The sequence below is a fragment of the Scylla paramamosain genome, chromosome 8, assembly GCF_035594125.1.
Source record: "Scylla paramamosain isolate STU-SP2022 chromosome 8, ASM3559412v1, whole genome shotgun sequence".
Taxonomy (NCBI): domain Eukaryota; kingdom Metazoa; phylum Arthropoda; class Malacostraca; order Decapoda; family Portunidae; genus Scylla; species Scylla paramamosain.
Window position 1 is genome coordinate 23,988,275 of NC_087158.1, and position 11,265 is coordinate 23,999,539.

Genomic DNA, 11,265 nt, shown 5'->3' on the forward strand with positions numbered 1-11,265 from the left:
TCATTAATTTGTGAACAAGGAGGAGGCGCGAAGGCTACGGTGAAAGGTGCGCTAATATAGTTAATTGATCATAAGTGGAAATCACGTCTAACAATTAGTATTTCCTTTGTTGTGAATTCTGCCGGTACGTTTTCCATTATTATTCCTAAGCCGTGGATGGTGAAGGTTAGTTAAATCCGTGTATTAATAGATAGAGAAGACTTGTTTTTATACTTTTTCTGTGTTCTTGTGTAAAAAAATGCGTTTTCTATGGAGAGGGAAAAGAAAACGGAATTAGGTCACATGTCAGTCCTCCGATTTAACAACGAGACAAAGAAAATAGGTCAAGGTTGCTTTTCACCGTTTTCTGTGAAATGATCAAGTCGGGAGAGGTAGGGATGGAGAGAGAAGGAGAGAGAAAGGGAGGGAAAGATCGAGAAAGAAAATGGGAAATTAAACAAAGTAGAAATAAAAGAAATACGATATTCGTACCTTTATGATCATGGATTAAAATCTAAGTCTTGTTATTGAGTCCTGCGCGCTGCTTTCCTTCTGACCTTGACGCTTTTGTTTGGCGCTGGCGTGTTGGGTCCGTGTCGGGTCAGGCACGTGGGTGGAGTGGGTTTGGGGGAGATGTGTGGGCGGGGGATGGCCGGGAATAGGTCGCATGAGGCGGGGTAGTTGAAGCGGTGTGGGGGAGAAGAATATGTGGTTCTAGGTTGCGTCGCTTTGTCTAGTGGAGATACCTGGCGCGGCGCTGACTGAAGGTGTACATGAGTGAAGAAAGTACTAGTTTAATTGCTGCAGATGTGAGCTGGTGGTGGCAGTGGTGGTGGTGGTGGCGGCGGCGGCGGCTGCGTCGTGTTTGATGTGGAACGCAATACCATAATCTTGTCATTTTCAAGCGGTCCGAGGTCTGCCTTATTTTCTAAAGCTACTGAATTTAATATATGTTGTTGGTCTCTAAAAAAAATGTTAGCTAATGCAGATCAGGTACTTCGCATCACGTACTTTCTTTATGTTTCCGCCATACGTCGCAGCTGACCACGAGTATTGAAGCGCGATCGGGCCGCTACTAGATGGCGCTGATCAGGGCGGAAGGACACGTGCTGCGAACCGCCGGTCTAGCCCCACGTGGGAGGAGGAGGACGGACCACGCACGCCACCCGCCATGAATGAGTGGGAGGCGAGGGCACGGCGGGAGGAAGACGGTGGCAGTGTTCTTGGCGCGTGTGAAGACTGCCGCTGAAGAGAAGACAAGGAGGAAAGGCATAGGAGTAAGAACTGGAAGTAACAGAGAAGGAAAGTGACACTAAGGAAGGACAAGCATGAGATGGGGGAAGAAGAGGGGGAAGACATGGTTGGAGGAGGTAGAGAAAGAGGAGAGGGAGTGCCACCACCGTACATAAGGCACTGTGGCTCCCTCCCTTAGCTCAGTCCTGCACCAGCGCTCACGAGAGGTGCACACGGTCGCTGGCTCTCGTCCCCTCTCTCTCCTTCTCCCTCTCTATCCCGCCCTCACTCTCCCCTCGCTCCCGTCGACAGGCGAGGCAGGAGGAGGGCAACCTAACCTCCCCTGCACCACCCACCACCCTCCGTCACCTGAGGTTACTGTAATGCAATACCTGCAGGAGAACTGTATTTACTAACTCGACGAACCAGTGTTATAGTGGTTTGGTCTACGGCAGCCACAGGTGGACGTGTGCGGTGGTGACACGCACCTTCACCACTAGAGGACAACACCACAAGCACACTAACATTGTACACTGATCAACACCACAACACGTGACTTACACCTACACAAGCATCACAACTTTCAACCACACTCGTTGTACATCAAAGCATCTAAAGACAGTCAGGCCCTGCTCGGGTTCCCAGTGCCGCCACAACCATCACAGCACCGCCGCCCGGACGGACTGTTGTGCATGCTCCGCGTGGCGCGACCAAACTCGTCGCCAGCATTACGTAACGACAGGAAAGTATAGTCGCGGCGCGGAACGTGAGAACAACTTGTCTGGCGCGTGTCGTGCGTGCCTGCGTGTGTGCGTGCGTGCATGCATGTGTGCAGGCGTGTGAGAGCAAGGGTAGTGAGGCTCTGACTTAAGAGGAAGAAAAGGACTGGATAGAGGACACGACTGCAGCACACGGAAGAGGAAGTGAAGAAGGTGGTGGTGGTGGTGGTGGTGGTGGTGGTTGGTGGTGGTGACGTTGGTGGTGGTGTTGGTATTCATCGAGCGGGAGACAAGGTGGTGTGTGTTAAGGTCATTCCGTTCTTCCGTCACAGCCAAGCACAGTCCCAAGCACACCAGTGAGTAGAATTCATTGCACGAATTTCATACAATTAAATAAGTCTGAGTGTGTATTTAGTGTTTTTACTTTCCTGCCTTTTAGTAATGTGTTTGAGTTTACTTAGTTTATGGGTGTGTGTGTGTGTGTGTGTGTGTGTGTGTGTGTGTGTGTGTGTGTGTGTGTGTGTGTGTGTGTGTGTGTGTTATTATGCAAATAGTTAATTTACATTTCTTTGCTTCTTCTTCTAATAAAAGTGTGTCTTTCGTATTTTTGCTACATGTTTCAAAGTTGTTTTTCTTTGAATTATGTTTAGGGGCTTTATTTTAACTTTACACATCTTTTTCATGGTCATTTTCCTTAATATTATTATTATAGATGCTGTTGTTGTTGTTGTTGTTGTTGTTGTTGTTATTGTTGGTGGTGGTGGTGGTGGTGGTGGTAGTAATGGTGTTGGTGGTGTTTGTTCTTGATGTTATGAGTGTTGTTGCTGATGCTGTTGCTTGTATTATTATTATTAGTAGTAGTAGTAGTAGTATTAGTGTTAGTATTGTTATTATTTTTATTATTATTATTATCATTATTATTATTATTATTATCATCACTATTATTATCATTATCATGATTTCTGTTGTGATTATTTTATCAATGTTAACATCATGCCGATTATTGTTTTTTTTTTTTTAATTACTGTTGCGATAATTTATATTATCTTATTAAAAATTTTATTGTACCTGATGTTGCTAATGTAGTAGTAGTAGTAGTTGTTGTTGTTGATGTGTTTGTTGTTGATAATGGTGTTGCAGTTATTGCCATTATTGTTATTGTTCGTCGTGTTGGTGTTCATGTTACTGTTCTTTGTTAACTTGACCTTTTCCTCCCCAGGTGATATTTAATTTCTTGTGGGTGTGTGTGTGCCTTACATCCTGGTTACTGAGAGGACTGGGGCGGTGATGATGATGATGATGATAATGATGATGATAACATTGATAGTGACAGTAATGATTGTTTTGTTTCTGTCGACGTCGTCATTATCATTGTTGTTCTTGATGTTGTTGTTGTTGTTGCTGTTTTTGTTGTTGTTGTTGTTGTTGTTGTTATTTTATAACTGTTGTTGTTGTCTTTGATGATGATCAAGAAGAGGATAATTAGAATGTGTCTAGGAGGTGAGGAGAAATATGAAGTATAAGAAGCATAAATACTGCAGTTGTCTTTTTTTATCATTATCAAACGGAAGCTGGTATAGATTACGAAAAGTATTAAAAAAAATCTTAATTACCTCTCCCTGAAAATTACTTGAGAAAAAAGTGGCGAAATTTCTGATCTATTGGGTTTTGGAAGCGTCTTTGTATTATTTTCATTAAAGTGTTCAAGTCTTAGAAGACAGAAAAGCAGAATCAAATCAGTTCCAAAAATGCACAGTGAAATTTGGTGGATGGATCAGTGGAGACGTCTGTTTATCTGTTTGATTACATGTCTTTTTGTTTATGTTTAGTATGTCAATTTTTATTGCGTAAGTTCGGCCGCGTCTCAATCTCTCAACCTGTGTGTGTGTGTGTGTGTGTGTGTGTGTGTGTGTGTGTGTAAGCGGTCTTTCGGACTGTCTACCAGACTATATGTGTTTACCTGTCTCAGCTCCCAATCCTTTAACCCGACGGATCCCCAATCAGCCGATCGGCTTCTGTCAATCCCTTGCAAGGGATAAATATAATTAAATTAAATCAATTCTCTTAAGTGGAGTTCGCTTTATTTTATAATGTATTTAATTACGGGATCGAGAGAGTTGGAAAACACCATACAACAAAACGCAGTTTTGTTGCGCATGCGCATTGCTGAATTAGGGCAGTCTGTTGTTAAATGGATGTGAACTGCGCATAGTCGCTTATTTATGACTGCGTCTGCATCTCAGTCGTTTTGTGATCGCTGGAAAGTCCATTGTTGTGTTGGCACCACTTATCCCTACAAAGGACAAAGCCAGGAAGCCTTCTCCCAGGACATTGCCTTCAAGCAGGCTGAACACGCACCCCTCGGCTCCAATCTTCATCTCATGCCTTTACCTTGCTCCTTTATTCATCCAGTAAAAACTCAACAACTTTCTTTGGGAAGACGGTTTGTGATTTTACATCACAATCTCTAAACCTAACTGTCTGTGTGTTTGATAGCCAATTACTCTCTCTGGATATATTTTTTTTCAGTCTGCCTGGACACACACACACACACACACACACACACACACACACACACACACACACACACACACACACACACACACACACACACACTCTCTCTCTCTCTCTCTCTCTCTCTCTCTCTCTCTCTCTCTCTCTCTCTCTCTCTCTCTCTCTCTCTCTCTCTCTCTCTCTCTCTACATATCCGTCCCATTACCTTTACTTACCTGAGTGCGGCTCTTATCACCCCCTCCCCCGTCCTGCCCTGGCCCTGCGTCCGTGCTTGACCGCTGTCGCCTTTTTCCCCGCTGCCTCTCTGGTTCGTGTTTGGTGTATGAGTTTATTTCCTGCTTCGCTCGACCACTGCGATAACAGCCTCCAGCCCATGAAGGAATGATAATGAGGCTACAGAGAGAGAGAGAGAGAGAGAGAGAGAGAGAGAGAGAGAGAGAGAGAGAATTGAGTTATGGCGTTGGAATTTCAAGGTCATATGGGGCAGGATAAGGATAAAAGAAATAAGTATTACATCTGAAGAAAAATGATCGTGAGCCAGCATCCAGTTCATGGTGTCTGTCGCAATTCAAGGGCTGTACCATGGAGCCAATGGATCCTGAGGGAAGGAGAATAGGGAAAGAAAAACGTCACATCTTTTCTTTTATTCATTTTTTTTTTGGGGGGGGGTTGGGGACTGGCAACTTACCTGGCTTATTTTTCCATTTTTTGTGCCCTTGGTCAGTTCTCTTCGCGCGAAAAAGGAAAGGCAAAGAGTAGGAAAATAGGTACACACACACACACACACACACACACACACACACACACACACACACACACACACACACACACACACACACACACACACACACACACACACTCACACAACGAGAACAAGAGACATAGACACATATACAGACAGGCAGGCAGATAAACACATAAAGTTAACCACGTAAACAATGCAATGGAAAAAAAAAAAAAAGAACAGTGGAACACACACACAAATCAACAGGCCGATATTGGACACACACGCACACACACACACACACACACACACACACACACACACACACACACACACACACACACACACACACACACACACACACAAAACAAGATAAGCAAACAATAATACAAGCAATCACGCAAATTGGAACAGAGAGAGACAAACAGACAGAGAGAGAGAGAGAGAGAGAGAGAGAGAGAGAGAGAGAGAGAGAGAGAGAGAGAGAGAGAGAGAGAGAGAGAGAGAGGTGTATAAAGCTGAAAAAATAAAATAAGAAATAGCAACATACCCTGAACTAGATGAAAGACTCCATTGAATAAGAAAGGAGAAAAGGAGAAAGATAAAAGAGAACACTCCAGGTCCATTTCCTACTATAAGACTGGCTTGGAGTGTCTCAAAAGATTTATAATTTTCTCTAACGAAGGTGGGGGGGAGGAAGAGGAGATAAAACGTGATTTGTGTGTCGTTGTGGCGTTTACTTTACATCCTTGTGGCTTTATTTGTTTTTACCACCTGTCATTAGTGTCTGTAAGGGTTTTTTTGTTCATTAGTCTTCGCTGTTTGTGTGCTTTTGTATTATTCATATGTGTGTGCGTGTGTGTGGGTGGGTGGGTGGGTGTGCGCATGTGCGTGTTTGGAGCTCGTCTATCTATGTGTAGTATATGTGCGTCATGTATGAGTCTCCTTCAGTTGTTTCTGTCTCTTGCATCTTCCTACGTGAATCCCGTCCTTTACAGCTCTACCTGTGTTCTATCTATATGCATGTAGGAATCCAGATCCAGACTGTCACGGTGTTAGTGTGGAGGTCTGGGTGAGACGAGGCGAGGCGAGGCGAGGGGTGGTGTTCCCGCAGTGCTCATGCAGGCAACAATTCTTGGTTTAAAAGGATTTGATGATCGCCAGCACACCTGTACGTAGGCAACACTGCAGGTGAGGTGTGACGTGCCTTCCTCCTCCTCCTCCTCCTCCTCCTCCTCCTCCTCCTCCTCCTCCTCCCCTTTGGACTGGTTCACCTCATTTTGTTGTTCTTGTTATACTTGTTTTTATTTATTTCTTATTTTTTTCCTCCTTCGTATCCTTTTTCTTCTTTCGTTTCTTTCTTCTCTAGATTTTCTCATCATTTGCATTTTTTTCTTTTCTTTTATTCCTCTTTTCTTTAATTTTTATATTCCTCAGTCTTCTCGTCCTCAACATTTTCTCTTGTCCTTTTTGCTTCCCTTTTCACGCCCTTTCACTCCTGTTTTTTCCTTTTCCTCCTCCTCCTCCTTCTCCTTTGCCTCCTCATAGTACAGTTTTTATACCTCTCCTACACCACTGCTACCCTATCCTTGCCAACTGTTCCGCATCGTCCTCCACGAAAAAAAAAATATATAGGTTATTTTACATAATAATACATCAAGAAAGAGGAGAATATCGGTTTTCTATTTCACTTAGCATGGAATATATGAAAATTTAGACGTTTATTTTTTTTTCAAGTCGACGAGAAAGTGATCACGTTAATCATACACAATATAAAAAGGGGCATTAAAAAATGTTATACTTGTACATTAAGAGTTGTAGATGTTTCTTTTGACGGACGAGAGTGGAAATGCTACAATATATGGAAGATGTCAATGGATTTAAAAGAAAGGATACATTTTTTATTTTTACATAAAGTCGAACTAAGCCTTTGATTTTAATTGAGCTCATTACTTTCAGTCGCTTTTAAGATTTTTTTTTTTTCTTATTTTTCAACATGACATATTGATCCACATTTCACTTTACGTATGACGCCATAAGCCACATCCACCCCTAGCGGGCGTGGAAAGCTGCGGATCAGTACAGGAAGGTGGATGTTGCGACCTACTTACTCTGAACCACCCACACCTTCATATAACGCTCTCCCTCCCACACACACACACACACACACAGACACACACACACACACACACACACACACACACACACACACACACACACACACACACACACACACACACACACACACAGACACCCACGCAACGCACACACCTCTATATTTCCCAAGAACACACACCATTGCCTACACCCATACAACTTCCAGCATATCCACACAGTTTATCTCCCACACCTACGCTGCATTCCTCACTCACACTTTACCTTCACGCCCACGCTCTCCATTCCAGCAACAGCCTAGTGCCTATGCTCGTTCTAGCCACTCAGCCGCTTTATCTCACACTGCAGGCCTTTCCCGGAAGTGCAGAAGGGTATAGAATCCCCTTCATTGATTCCAGCACCAGAAAAGTTCGCCATTTCTCTCCCCTGCATAGCGCCCCGCCGCCTCACCCCTGCTCTAAATACAGAGGCTGGCCGCTTTTTCTGCATCAAGGCGACGAGGTAGATTACTGTGCTCATTCCCCATTGGTCCAGTGTGAATGTGTGCTGTGCTGCTCCCTGCCTTCCCCGCTGCTCGGTTTCTCATGTGTTGTGCAGGAACGCGAAGGAAGACTAGTACCTGTTACCCCCGCGTTGGTCCGTGCTGGGACTGAAGTTAGTTGATGCAGGAATACGAATAGGGTTCCCTTGTCCCTGGCCCTAGGAGTTATTCCCGCCTGAGGACCTTTTGGGAAATTGAGCGCCTACGAAGCTCTCTGCTGGTCGGAGGGATGGTACTGCGAGAGAGACAGAATTCGCGAGTTTCATTTGCTGGATGGCTCCTGGCAGCTGGCAATAGTGGAGTGCGCCGCGTGTTGCCAGTCTGTGATGGGACCACGCTCCTCAACGTAATGCTCGTCTCGTGTGTGTGTGTTACCTCATTAATGGCCTGTGGGAGGAGGGAAGGAAGGGTTCACAGGTATCCTCTTCGTGATGTATGATTTTCGTGAATGTTTTTCGTGACAAGTCTGCATTACTTCACTTCTCACAGGAGTATGTGCTTAGTAATGCTTGTTAATGCTCACCTCACACACCTGCTTCTTTATGGTGCTTCCTCGGGGGACTAGGCTGGGTATGGATGACGCTCTCGCTTCTGGGCCAAGGTCTCCGTCACTCATCGCCACCGTCTGGCCTGCAATTAGCTGCTCGCGACCCATAAAGGCAGCCCTTCGCGAGATCAACAAGGATCAGGTGGCTTGTTGGTGATCCTTCTTGTCCCTATTTCCCACTGCTGCTCTTTCCAGGAAGCTGTTCCTCTTCATTTAATCTCCTTCTCCTCCTCCTCTTGCACCACTAATTAACATCGGTATTGGTGTGTGTGAACAGTTTACCTGGTTATAAGCCAAAAAGCTTTGTTACCTTTCACTTTCATGTTTCTTTCTTTCACTCTTTCACTTTCTTTACATTCTATTCGTACTCCTCTTCCTAATCCTCTTCCTCCTCCTCTTCATTTCCTTTCATGTGTGTCTGTTATCGTAACCTTCATCTTTTATGTTTTCCTTCTCTGTTTCTCCCTCTTCCTCCATCTCTTCCCGTTCCTCTTTCTCCACCTCGGCTTCTTCGTTCTCCATTTTCCCCTCCTCCTCCTCCTCCTCCTCCTCCTCCTCCTCCTCCTCCTCCTTCCTCCATTTCCTTATTCGTCGTTTCCCTTCACTTTGCCAGACACCGTACACGTTGCATCTCCTCTTTCCTCCTGCTCCTTCCCTTCCATAGACCACGCCGCTCATTGTATCTTCCGTCTTCTCATCCATACTTTTGTCCTCCTCCTCTGCGTCCTCCTCTTCCTTCTCGTTCCCAGCACCCTTTAATCAGGCTCTGCATTTCCTCCTCTCCTCTCCTGCCTCCATTCTCCGCACGCTGCGTGTCCTCCACAACTTCCTTCTCCATCTCTATATCTTTTTCCTTCGTCTTTGTATCCTTCCTCTTCTTTTCCATTTTCCTTTCCTTCTCTTTCCTCTCCACCGTTCGCATTGTCTGGTTCTGGTCTACATGTTTTACTCTGCTTCCTCCTCTTCCTATTGGTCCTCCTCCTCCTCCTCCTCCTCCTCCTACGCTAGACCTCAGCAACTATGCAAAACTTTCTTAACTTGATAAAAATTTCCCCCCAGCCACAAGGAGAAGAGTCTGTTATATTAACCTTCGCGATAAATTTATTCCCCCCTCCTTAGCACACCCTGTAAAAGATTCTTCTCCGCCGTAGTTCTAAAGTCGCGGTGGCGCTGCTGGTGGTGGTAGTGATGGTGGTGCCGGTGGTTGTGGTGATGGTGGTGGAAGTGTATTCCCGTTTTCTGTTTTGTAGCTTTTTTTTTTTTTATGGGGGACTTTCTCATACTGAACTGTTACGCGTTTGACTTGGAATTAGTGTGTGTGTGTGTGTGTGTGTGTGTGTGTGTGTGTGTGTGTGTAGGCGTGATGATGGTGGTGGTGGTAATTGTAGTAGTAGTAGTAGTAGTAGTAGTGGTGGTGGTGGTGGTGGTGGTGGTGGTTATGGCGGTGGTAGTAAATCACAATTTTTTGTATAAAAGTCATTTATAATATTTTTATTAGTTTCCCTCAAGGCATGTGATAAATTATTTATTTCTCTGCCCGAAATTTCCTAATTAATCCATATTAGGCCTTCGCATCTACTTGTTATTACATAACTTCGAGAAACTTACCTAAACTTACCTCGCGTGGGACTAGAATTTTAATTCATACTTAGATGAAAGATATTGGAATTTTAACTCTTAATAATTCAAACAGATTAATTTGAACACTGAAAATTTACAGAATAAAGGAATCTAAGGAAAAGAGATTGACAGGTTAATTATAAATATTTCAAACATTACATCAGACAAAAAGTACTTAACAGGATTAAATAAAAGTTTAACACATTTGAATTTCAAAGAAGAAAGAAATCAAAGGAATGTCATAGAAATATTAATTCTAATTACTTCAAACATTACAGCAGGCAAAAATAACATTAATTTTCGTACATTGAACTTAAGAAAAAAAATAAAATAGAGCAAATATAATAGGAGAGCTCATTATAAATATTTAAAGCATCACATCATTCGAAAAGAACAAGGTAATATTAATACATTGGAATTTTAATGATTTTAACAGGTGTGCTGTAGAAAGGTTAATTATGAATATTTCAAACATTACATCAGGCGAGAAGAACATGCGCCATGACAACTTTATTTATTAAGTTAATATCAATCCAACGCAGCGACCTCGAAAATCCGGTGCCGCTCCACTCCCTTGAATAATGCATCGCTCTGCCTTTATCAGTGCACCAAGCTTGACCAGCCGCCAGTAAAATAAAGAAAAAAATAAAGAATGGGGGAAAAATCAGTGTTGTATAACATTTCACTTCGCTTGACTAGCTTGCTGTATAATTATATGGAAAATGAGAACAAAATATAACGCGCAACATTTTAGAAAGCCTGAACAATTTCTAGGGAAAGATTACGGGAAGAGTGAAAAAAAGTGACAGTATAAAATATTCAGTTCGTCAAAACGTCGCATGTTTTCTTTTTTTCTTTTTTACTAAGCTTGGGTGTTTTGTGAAATATCAAGAGGAGAGAGGATAAAACGATGCTCTGAACTATTCAAACGTGTACGCAGGGATTTCATCAAAGTGTCCGTCACTCTCCGCACCAAGCCTCACTAGTCGACAGCGAAATGTAAAGGAAACGAAAAGAAAAAATAATGGTCATATAAACTATTCAAACGATCCAGGAGTCCTTTGAACACTCAGTCTCTTCACTAAATATGACCAGTTTATAGTGAAATTGAAAAGTTTAGGAATGAAAAAATTTTCTATATATTATTCAAACACTTCCGGAATCTGCCAGAATGTGATTTCGTTTTTAACTTTGACACGGAATAAAAGAGAGAGAAAAAAAGGAGGAAGGATGAAAAAGGCAAAGTTGTAAACTACATAAAAATTCCACGCAT

General features: G+C 43.3%; 1 protein-coding gene across 1 annotated transcript in view; it reads left to right on the forward strand.

The window, feature by feature from the left end:
* The first annotated feature begins 567 nt into the window (after positions 1-567).
* The window catches only part of LOC135102597 (uncharacterized), a 54,778-nt gene continuing 44,080 nt past the window's right edge, over positions 568-11,265 (forward strand). Inside the window, exon 1 of the mRNA XM_064007860.1 lies at positions 568-2,287. The gene's annotated coding sequence lies outside the window, so the exon portion shown is untranslated. The remainder of the gene's footprint in view (positions 2,288-11,265) is intronic.